Here is a 12,273-nt window from a genome sequence, read left to right on the forward strand (position 1 = left end):
GGTGTGGGTAGTGTGGTGGGGTGGTGGTGTGAGTGGGTGAGTGGGTGTGGGTGTCCGTGTGTAGCCCAATACCCAGTAGCTTCGGGATATAAACACCGTCCCGTCCTAACCTAACCAAAATTTAACCAAATCCCAACCAAAACACCTCGTCTATACTCACCCCTGACTCACTTGAAGGTCTGTGCATATTATTAAAATTAAGTGGTGTGATAACCTGAGCCGTCATCAAGGTAAACACTACTTAAGCAATGACTGAGGTAAGGCGGTGTGTTACAGCCGCCCCCCCTCTCTCCACACCCCTCTCTCTCTCTCTCTCTCCATCCTCATCCCTCCTCTCTTCTCTTCCTCCTATTCCTCTCCATCCTCCTCCCTCCCTTCAGTGTTTCTCCTTAACTAGGTATTCGGTCTTGGAGGATGAGGGGTGTGAGGGAGGGGTAGGAGGTAAGGTTGGGGCTAGGTTAGGTTAGGTTCCTCCTCCTCATCATTTAATGTCTCATTAAAGAAACTGATTCATATTCTCATCAGGGCGGCGCCTCACCCAGTTCCTCCTTCCTGGTGAATAATGTTGTTTACTGAGAGAGAGAGAGAGAGAGAGAGAGAGAGAGAGAGCCAACCAGACGGACGGACAGACACCAAAAAACAGACAAACACAGACAAATCAATAGACACAACGAGGGACAGACAGCCACACACATACGTAAATAAAACAAGACTCGAGCCAAACAAATCCGGCCAAAAATTCGGAGTGGACAAAGTAGCCTTAATCAGCTCCCAGCCGGCTATGTTTATTGACCACCACGTTACATCCGGCTTCCTCATCACTCAGTAACCGGAATTAAAAGTCATGTACGTTGGATATTCTTCGTAAAGTTAACCTAACCTTAACAAAATTTAACCTAACATAAACCAAATTTTAACCTAACCTATAACCTCACTCAATGCTTATGTTTCTTGCGTGCGTGTGTTTGTTTATGTGTGTGTGTGTGTTTGTTTATATGAATGTGAGAAGAGAGAGAGAGAGAGAGAGAGAGAGAGAGAGAGCTTGAATCTGCCCAGAGCTTACCCAGTTTCTCTTTCACATACTGTACATTCTCTCACATACGTCTTCCCCCCCCAACCCAGGGTACAGGTATGAAAAAGCCCCCCCCCTCTCCCCTTGTATAGAACCAAACAAGCGGCTCATGTGATCTATTGTCGCTGTTGTGAAGTTTCCCTCATGGGGGAAACTTGAGAAAAAAATGGTTGATAAATGGTTAGGTTAGGTTTTTACCTGTGATTGTTGTTGTTGTTATTGATGTTATTACTATTGCTACTACTACTACAACCACCAACATTACCACTACTACTACTACAACCACCAACATTACCACTACTACTACTACAACCACCAACATTACCACCACTACTACTACAACCACCAACATTACCACTACTACTACTACAACCACCAACATTACCACTACTACTACTACAACCACCAACATTACCACTACTACTACTACACAACCACCAACACTACCACTACAACCACCAACATCCACACTACCACTACTACAGCCACCAACATCCACACTACCACCACATAACACCACAACTACTGCTGCTGTTGCTGATAAGGGCGGGGCTGTGTAAAGGTCAGGCAGGATGGGTGGGTGGGTGGTGGCCTGAGGAGTTAGACAAACACCCTCTGCTTTCTGGGTGCTCGATACTATAATATGGGCGTGTGTGTGTGTGTGTGTGTGTGTGTGTGTCCCCTTTCTTGCTTGCTTGCAGTATGTGCGTGACGGAAGGCAGATTGATGCACGCAAGCACACACACACACACACACGCGGTATAGAATTGTCAATATCATTATTATTATCATCATCATCGCTACGTCATAAAAGAATATTACCCAATTTTAAATTCCTCGCAATAATTAATATACTTTGCAAGTCTAATGTCCTAAATTAACGTGATAGATAGGCGTGTGTGTGCGTGAGCGTGGAAGGAGGAGATTATATAATGGGTAGCTTATCAGAGTGAGGGGAGATGAGGGGATAACTTTTTTAAGATTTATTTTATATTTTTATTTTTTTGGTTCTTCTTCTTGTTTTGGTTAAGTAACTCTCATCCCCGCCGCTATGTTCCCGTGGCGCTCTAACCTAACCTAACCTAACCTATTCCACACTTCAGTACGAGCATTTGGGTTCAGGTCTGGGAATTAGCAAAGACATTTAAATAATTAGCAAGGTGGTGAGTTAGGTGTGTGAGGTGAGGGTGTGAGGTGGAGAGGGTGGAGGCGAGGGGGGTGAGGGAGAGGGTGAGGTGAGTGTGTGGGTGTGAGGCTGGGGGGTGTGGACCATACGAGGAGGTGAGGAAAGCTGTAGGTGGGAGCTGGTGGGGAGGGAGGGAGGGGGAGGGGAGGGGGAAGAGGTATTCATAGTGGGTGGGGGAATTTTGTGCTGGGAGAGGGAGATAGCAGGGAGGGAGGAGGAAGGGAAGAAGTAGGATGGAGTAGGATAATAATATTTTTAAACTACCTCTGAGTGCCCCCAGTGAGTATCAAACACCCCGGAGACAAGAGGTCATACACCCAGACAGACAGACTCTAACCCCCCAACACATCTGTCACGATAAGTCATTGAAACCCAGCTTTAGATCTTAAGTGACCCTGACCCCCCCTCCCTTAGCCTGTAGTAGTAGTAGTAATAGTAGTAGTAGTAGGGTGGCTATAAGGGAGGTTGAGCCCACGTTTGTTAGCAGTAGTAGCACCAGCAGTAGTAGTAGCACCAGCAGAGCAGTAGTGCACCCAGTAGTAGCACCAGCAGCAGCAGAAGGCCAGGTGGAGGCAGGCAGGCAGTAGAGACCAGGTGGTGGTAGAGGAGGCAGCAGGGTAGAGCTTGTCTTATGATTGCCTCCTTTAACACGTCAACCACCGTTCTGCCACCTGCCTCCTGGGCCAACCAAGGACAGGAGGAGGAAGGGGGATGGAGGAGGATGGAGGAAGAAGGGGAAGGAGGATGATAGAGGAGAGCTACTTTGTTTAACTGCTTACCACCTCCTATCTTTCCATCCTCCCTCCTCCTGGGCCAACCAAGGACAGGAGGGAGGAGGAAGGAAGAGGAGGAGGAAGGGAGGAGAGAGTCACTGCATGGGGTTGAATTTCCTTGTTTAAATGCTTATAATGGAAGATCTCCTCCTGACAACACCTCTCTTCCTCCTCCTGACAACACCTCTCTTCCTCCTCCTGCCAACCATAGTGTCAAGTGTCATCCTGCCCCTGACAACACTGGTGGTCCTGTTGTCATATAGGATGTTGGCAGTGTAGACCATGGCTGGGATGACAACAGCCAACGGTGTCAGCAGCGGAAATTTAATCCTCAACACCGAAAATTCACCCCAATAACGGAAATTTTACCCCAATACGGAAATTTTACTCAAAAATCACAGAAATTCCCAATAACGGAATAAACTTCCAATAAGGGAAATTCTACTCCCCAACGAAATCACTCCCCAATAACGTAATAAACTCCCAATAACGTAAATTCCACTCCCAATAACGGAAATTTTGCCCCAATAACTGGAAATTTCACCCAATAACGAAAGTTTCTCCCAATAACGGAAAATATAGTCCCAATAACGAACCCAATGGACGAGGCAACACGGACACGCCACCAGCTGTCTAACCACACACATGTTTTGGGTGCTGACTCTCACCTGGCAACGACGACCGAGGCTGACCAGGTGTAGTGGCGACAACAGCTGAGAGAGAGAGAGAGAGAGAGAGAGACTGAAATGGTTTGCAGTTGGCCAATATTACCCCTATATCCTCTGGCCAACTCACTAACACCATTGAAGGTCAAAATGGCGTCAGAATTAAACAGTGACTCGACCTTTGAGAGAGAGGCCTGTAGGTCCTGGTCCACCTATTACTGTACCTTACCACCCACCACCCCTCAGTCAAGGTCGCACACACCACCTGCCACCCACCCACCCATCCACTCTCTCAAGGTAACAAGATCAAGGCTCTGATAGCTCCCCAGTTCTGATAGGTCCCCCAGTTCTGATAGGCCCCCAGTCTGATAGGTCCCCAGTTCTGATAGGTCCCCAGTTCTGATAGGTCCCCCAGTTCTGATAGGTCCCCCAGTTCTGATAGGTCCCCAGTTCTGATAGGTCCCCAGTTCTGATAGGGCCCCAGGCTTAACAGGCGCCATGTAACTTATCTACCTTACCCATTATCATTGGGGCCCGTTAGGTTAGGCTAGGATAATCCCTGTTATATTAAGGCGAAACGTGATAAAGAAGGAGAATAAGGGAGAGAGAGAGATGACAGGAGGAAAGTAAATCAGGGAGAGACAGAAAGGAAGGAAGGAAGAGAGAGAGGAAGAGAGGGTGAGGGAAGGTGGGTGAAGAGGAGGCACCAAAGATGGAACAGGGGGAAAAGACGAAGAGGAAGAAGAGAGGATGAAGAAGGGAGAGGGCAAGGAGAAGGATGGAGGAGGAAGAGAAGGGGAGGAGGAGGTGTATAGATCATGCGACAGGGAACGAAAGGAGGTCAGTCAGAGGAGGAAGAAGAAGAGACAGAGGAAGGGAAGGAAGAAGATTAAGGAGGAGGAGGAATGAGGAAAGAGGAGGAAGGAGATGAAGGAGGGAAGTAGGGAAGAGGAAACAGAGGAGGGAGATTGAGGATGAAGGAGAGAAAGAGAGAAGGAGGGAGGAGAGAAAGAGAGAAGGAAGGAGGAGAAGGAAGAAAGGAAGGAAAAAGGCAACAAAAAGACTCCCTTCCATCAATACCATATTTGGACTGCCAATACCTCCCTCCTCTTCTTCTTTCTCTTCCCTCCTTCCCTTCCATTCCCTCCTCTTCTTCTTCCCCTCCCTCTTTCCCTTACATTCCCTCCTATTCTTCTTCCCTTCCCTCCCTCTTCTTTTTCTTGTTCCCTTCCCTTCCTCCCCCTCTTTTTCTTTCCTCCTTCCCTCCCTCATTACATTATTTATCAGTGAGAATAAATCATCACACGGAGAGAGAGAGAGAGAGAGAGAGAGAGAGAGAGAGAGAGAGAGAGAGAGTGTGTGTGTGTGTGTGTGCAGTATTCATTAGCACTCAGCCCGCGGCAAATGTAACCCCTGTATTTCACATATATATATAACAACAATAACAATGATAATAAATAAAATAGTTTAGTATGTGCTTTAAATTTCTATATATATTTTTTTGTATACCTTTACATGTATTATATAACCACTAGTCTATTTTAAAAGCAGGGTTGTGTTATATATAAATACAGGTTAGGTTACGTTAGGATAGGTTAGGTTAGAATATAAATAAATACCCCTAGAATGAGAAGGTATTTACATGCGTTCATTCACTGCTATGTAACACTGAAATAAAGATGAGTTGCTTGCTAGTCCCTCCCTCGCACCCTACAGCTCAGTCCAAAACGCCTTAACTCCGGGTCGTGTTGGCAGGAAGACCTAATTATCGAACTAGCGTGAGGCCTTGTTACGATACATTCATCTCATGGTTATTTGAAATCAATTGACAACTCTTACAGACACACAGACGGACACAGACAGACGTGCAATCCTATATCCCTCTCCTCCTGAGATGACGGGGTATAATCAAGGTTAGTTTGCTTGTAATGTAATTTTTTTTAAAGTATATTGAAGAAAATTTGTGAGTTACCCCCTGAAACGAAAATGGAAGGGAGGACACACACACACACACACACACACACACACACACACACACACACACACACACACACACACACACACACACACACACCTTTAATAAACTCCCCGGGAATTCCCCTCCACACCTGACCACTACCACCACCACTTCTAACCATCATCATCACTACCACTATCACTACCATCCTATCAGCACCATCACAACCACCATTAATACTACTACTATCACCTCACACCATCACTACCACCACTACCATCAAGCACCACTACTACCACCACCACTATCACTACTGTTGGTTAATAATCCACTCGTATGCGGGTAGGATGCGTGGGTGATTGGTTCGCGTTATAAACTGAATCTTGTTTTTGTTCTATGTCAAAATTTTAGTCAGGTCAGGTCAGGTTATTATGGCTGTAGGGACACTTAAATTGACCATAGATTAAACAAGGACCAATCAACGCGAGTAATGCCCCCATACACGTGGAATCTACCAAATAATACACAACCAACCAAACACACACTGCAACGCCATCAAGAGCAATCAGGAACGCCAGGCACTCCGCTCTGTCCAACAATAGCATCTTTATGAAGGCTAACGCCAGACGCTCGTACGCCCGCCCTGCCTATATACCGGGCGTAACCTTGACCCCAGTTCTGTGTTATCGTTTATCTAATTGTGTTATTCCGGGTCGTTAACTAATGAGTGTATGTACAGTTGACTCAATCTAAACTATTATTGTTTTTGTGTGTGTGTGTGTGTGTGGATAAATGGATGGTACACACACATACATACATACATACATACACATTCATACATACACAATTCTCTTTAAAATTATAAACCCTGGCACGACCCCTTAACCATTTATACCCCTTTAGACCACTTTAATACGACCCCTTAGCCATTTATACCACTTTGAACCTCCCCCTTCTGATAAGACCCCCCTAGCCTTGAGGGGCAGGTAGTGTGGTGGTGGTCGTAACTTGAGGCAGGAAGGTCGTTTTGAGTCTTCTCTACGTCTTGTGTGTGTGTGTGTGTGTGTGTGTGTGTGTGTGTGTGTGTGTGTGTGTGTGTGTGTGTGTGTGTGTGTGTGTGTGTGTGTGTGTGTGTGTGTGTGTGTGTGTGTGTGTGTGTGTGTGTATGTGTGTGTGTGTCAGAGAGGTTTAGCAATTATGGAACCATTGTGTCTGTCAGGATTTGCACGTGTGTGTTTATGTGTACGTGTGTAATTAAAAGACAGCGTTTTATTACTCTACACACACACACACACACACACACACACACAAGAAAACAATAAATTAACCCAGCCATCTAAGGAAGCCAAACCAACATAGGAGAGGTGAAAAATATGTACATGAGGGGCGTTGAGTGCGTGATTACGGACTTACGACCGGACGGAAATGGACGGACAGGTAACAAATCAATAACATCCCCCCTAACCCCCTCCCTTCCTCCCTACCCTCCCCTTTACCTCTCCCCCTTCCCCCTACCAGCCCCTCTGACACAACCAGTGAAGCATGAACACCTGGGTACAAAGAGGTCAGTCAATACAGGTACAGCGAGAGAGAGTCTTCTCTCTCTCTCTCCTCTTCCAGGTAAGAATGCAGAGAGAGAGAGAGAGAGAGAGAGAGAGAGAGAGAGAGAGAGCCATATTTACCTTTCACCAGCACAGGTAAACAAAACTCCAATATATAAACAAAAGTTGTATTTATTTACCCCCAACAGAGTATTAGAGCGAGGAGAGGCAAACACCTGGTATAGTCTCAATGCAACCCAGAAGCCATATTGGAAGCCATAACTCGGGACAGTAGACACCCACACATCTAATTAGCGAACTGATCCGAGAGGTTGAGATGACGTAACCGGATACCAAGTTTGGGTAGAATCCATTGTGGTTTGGTTAAGTTATCACGTGGACAACTTTTAAGACGGACAAACAGAAGTGACACGAGGGTGGAAAGTATGTATGTGTGGGTTCTCCTCTTCTAGACATTACACCGGGGAGACTTAAGGAGATAAAACCCTTAACCATATACAGTCTACGAGATGAGAAATAATTATACTTTCTTCTGCAGATAGTGTTTGTACATGGGGGCCAAAGAAGCTATATCAACCAGCTTCCATCGTCGACAAACTGCCCAGTGACGGTGAGAGAAGAAGGCAGTGAGGTGAGGTTAGCCACGCCGAAGAATGAGGGGGGGTAGAGGAGGAAGGAGCCGACAAGTATGTACTCAAACATCGACAAAGACAATCCCAGGATGGAGTGACCGCCCCGGGATGTCCCTCTCTCACACACACTTACCACCACGTAACACTCGGTCACAAGCACACGGCAGGCAGCACACTCACCTGTAGGAAGAGAGCAAAACACATGTTAGATTCACTTTTTATGGTGGGATATTTTCTTAAAGATAGATAAACCTTGTACGACACTCCCAACATACAGGCTGGTTTGAACTGACGGAGATACAACATTGTGTGGTGTCAGGGAGTTCCACACAGTGTTAGTCCGAGGTATTAATGAACTGGTGAAAGTTACATGGCCTACGTACAACACTGTGCGTCAGGGAGTTCCACACAGTGACACAATAAGTTCATTTTGGTTCAGCGAGGTCAAAGGTCACATGAATTAAGTTTGATGATGACCAATAAGGTATTTAATTAAGGCCAGGTTAAGTACTGTAGGGTTAGATGTTGACCAATATCGAGGCTATTTGAGGTTAAGATAGGTCATGTGGGGTTACAGAAGGCCATCTGAATTCAAGGAAGGTTGTGTGAAGGCAAGTAATGTCAAATAGGGTCAAAGGTAAAATAAGGTCATTTGAGGTCAAGGAAAGTCACGGAAATCAAATAAAGTCATGGGAGAGCAAAGAACGTCATGTGAGGTCAAGAAAGGTCTCTCGGGAAACTTAACAGTTGGGTCAGGGTGAAAGACATCCATTGGCAGGTCTCAAAACAGAGGAGGTGGTGGAGGACTGGTTTGTGAGGGTCGACAGGTGTGTTGGCCCCCCGCCAGGTAACAATCGATTCAATTTTGGAAGACGTTCGTGGGTCAGAGGTCAAGGTCACAGTCTCGTACCTGGGAGGGAGTTTTGGGGTCTAACGTAACCTGACCTAATCAAACCAAACCCCCTATAATCTAGTCTAACTTAACCTTACCTAATCCAACTTTACTCAACGTAACCTAACCAAGTTTAACCTAACCTGACCTACCACCACACCAATACCACAGGCCAGTGACCCCGCCTTTGGATTCTCTAGATATAAAAGACGACAGTTAGTAATGGCGTCGAGAATGAACAGACTCTACTACAGGAGGGAGCGACGACTCTCAGCCTTAGTGACCCACACGCTCGTCCAGTCGCCTCCGTACAGGGACAGGTGACGCCTAGCAAAAGCAGGTGGCGAGGCAGGTGAACATAATACACACCTGCCTTCACCCCCCACCTTAATGAGTGAGGGAGGGATGAGGGAGGGATGGGGGAGGGAGAGGGGGAGAAGAGGTGAAACTCAAGTATGGGGCTATTAGGGTCATTCACCACAGTACATGGACGGTTGCTGGCGTCTACTTTGTGGGCTGTCTACTCGTCTACTTTGGGGTCTACCTGGCGTCTACTTTGGGGTTCTCCAGGCTCACTTAAATTATCTGTGTCTTCTTGGGTCTACTTTTGGTCTAATGTTGTTGTCTGTAACCACCACCAACAGCCTCTACCACCATCACCTAACCCCATTACCACCACTTCAGCCCTCACAACCATCACAACCACCACCACCCTACCACTACTACCATCCTCCCCTACCACCACTACCAGCACCCTACCACCACCATCAGCCCCCTATTACCATCAGTAACCCCTACCACCATCAACAGCCCCCTACCAGCACCCTACCACCACTACCACCTGGGTCATTACTGTACAAGCCATCAAACCATATCTCCTACAATGGTCCCCCAGCAATACGTGACTCAGCGCCTACTACCACACCACCACACCACCACAACACACCACACCACCACACCACCACAGCACACCACCACTACAACACACCACAACACCACAACACGACACCACACGAACAAGAGGAGGAGCGGGAGGAAGAACGATACGAGGGGGAAACAGGAGTAAGAGACGAAGGGAGGAGGAGTAGAAGGAAGGAGTGGTAGTAGTAGAAGGAGGAGGAGGAGTAAGAAGGAGGAGGCGGTAGTAGAAGGAGGAAGAAGTAGCAGGAGTAGAAGGAGGAAGCAGCGGTAGTAGCAGGAGGAGGAACAGCAGATGGAGTAGGAGGGAGCAGCAGGAGTAGCAGGAGGAGGGAGCAGTAGTGGCCCTGGAAGATCAACACAAGGTAAATGTCGGGACGCAAAACAACACACCGTATATATACCAAGTGTAAGGAGGCATTTGACGACTCCTGATGACGGTAAGAAGTGGCCTTGGGGAGGGTGGGGTGAGGGAGTAGGTCTGACGATATATTGTGGGGGAGAGGGAGAGGGAGAGAAAAGAGGGAGGGAGAGGAAAGAGGGAGGGAGAGAAAAGAGGGAGGGAGAGGAAGGGAGGAGATGTGGGGAGAAGGAAGAGGGAGGTAGTGTAAGTGTGAGAGAGGGGGGTGTGTGGATGAGAGAGAGAGGTGTGGGTTGAGGGGGGAGGGAGGGGGCAGCATGAGAGATAGCGAAACACAGGAAGGATAAGAGAGAGGGGAGGAGGAGGGGGAGGGGGTTACTCACCTAATCACACCCTGAATACATACACTTAAAACATGAACACCAGGCACCCCCCCTCCCTCCCCGTGGCACCCCATTCATCCCTAAGCTTCCCCACCCCCCCTTCTCACTACCTCCACCCCCACCACAACTCCCCCCAGTCACAATATGTCTCCTCCTCTAGCTATGAGTGCCAGAGTGCCATACCAGACACCAGTGCCACAACAAGAGAGATCAGCATCGCGTTATATATATATATATATATATATATATATATATATATATATATATATATATATATATATATATATATATATATATATATATATATATAGGTCACAGTATACGGTGCCACCCTATACTGACTAGGTGCCATTATAACCCAGTCAGTGTCGATAAGCAGCCACGCCACAGTGCATGGTGCCGCAACTTCTAAGGCCACAACTAGGCGTGGTGGCCGTTAGTCAAACACGATAAAACAGGTTTACCTTGAGATTTGAGTATACCAGTCAATAAACCTCCAGTTTACCTATAGTATACCTGCCATTTTACCTGTATTTTAATTAAGAGCTTACCAGGAAATTTCACCTCCAGTTTATGCTGAGTTAACCAGTAACATGATCTCATTCCCAGTTTGTTTACCAAACGGAGAAACCTCAGGTGTTATGAGAGGGGGGTAGATGGGGGGTAGAGGGTGGGGGTACGAGATGGGGAGTAGGTGGAGGGTAAGTTGTGGATGATGGGGGTGGGGGGTGTGTGTGGGCAGGTGCCCCCCAGCCCACCAGGTGTACAAACAAACTTTAACACAATATAATGACCACATGCGTATCACACCTCACCCCCACCCCTCCCTTTCCTTCTCCCCCACCTACACCTCAACATGGCCAGGTGTGCAAGTCAGTCAGTCAGTCAGTCAGTCAATCAATCAATCAATCAATCAATCAAGCAACCAAAACACACACACACACACACACACACACACACCACACGTTTCTCTACAACAGGAGGAAGGAAGGAAGGTAGAACGGACGGAAGTTTAACCTAGCGATACTCATGCATACCCCCCCAACAACCACCCTGCATAGTGAAGCCATCAAATAACCTAACTCTAACCCATTGCAATCTAATTTAGCCTAACGTTAACTAATCTAATCTTTCGTAACTTAACTCATCGCATCCAACCTCACCTAACCCAACCTCACCTAACCCAACCTCATCTAACCCAACCTCACCTAACCCAACCTCACCTAACCCAACCTCACCTAACCCAACCTCACCTAACCCAACCTCACCTAACCCAACTTCTTATTCCCCCTCTACACCACCGCCAGAACGTCATGAACAGTAGTTATCATCGTCGGGTACCCGCATGTGACCCCCAAACCCCCCCAGCTGATGCCGACACTTACTACCTATTAACATATGACATTAATTCTAACAGTTTCTTCAGAAATTACCTTCACCATGCTAATATTTCGTTCTCTCAAGACCCTCATAGTTCACCAGGTAGGCATGTCAATTAGCCCGGATCACCACTGGGTCACTAACAGCTCACAAGATCCAGCAACTCTGGGTGGCTGGGGGAGAGCAACCCTGACACACACACACACACACACACAGCACATCGACCAGGTAAACCAAAGTGAAGGGGTGCCACCTGGTTCCTCCCCACCTCCTGCCTTCATTTTTCCCTTTCTCTTCCTTCCTTTCCTCTCTTAAAAATCCTTCCTTCCCTTCCTCTCTTATTCCTTCCTTCCTTTTCCTCCTTCCTTCCAGCCTTTCTTTCCTCTTCCTATCACAGAGAGAGCCTGCAGCCAGCCATACACCCATCACCAACACTGCACTAGTACTAATGAACAGTGGCATAATAACCCCTTCCTTCTCCCTCTCCCTTAA

The 12,273-nt window shown here is 47.2% G+C and overlaps 1 protein-coding gene across 10 annotated transcripts in view; it reads right to left on the bottom strand.

Annotated features, from left to right (window-relative positions):
- The window catches only part of LOC121870795 (protein gustavus-like), a 139,676-nt gene that overhangs the window by 53,720 nt on the left and 73,683 nt on the right, over window positions 1-12,273 (bottom strand). Inside the window, exon 1 of one of the 10 annotated variants that reach the window (XM_042372759.1) lies at window positions 3,700-3,743. The exons of the other annotated variants lie outside the window; for them this stretch is intronic. The gene's annotated coding sequence lies outside the window, so the exon portion shown is untranslated. Of the gene's footprint in view, window positions 1-3,699; window positions 3,744-12,273 lie in introns of those variants that run through there. 10 annotated transcript variants of the gene reach the window in all.

This window comes from Homarus americanus, unplaced genomic scaffold, assembly GCF_018991925.1.
Source record: "Homarus americanus isolate GMGI-L3 unplaced genomic scaffold, GMGI_Hamer_2.0 scaffold16119, whole genome shotgun sequence".
In the NCBI taxonomy this organism is placed as follows: Eukaryota; Metazoa; Arthropoda; class Malacostraca; order Decapoda; family Nephropidae; genus Homarus; species Homarus americanus.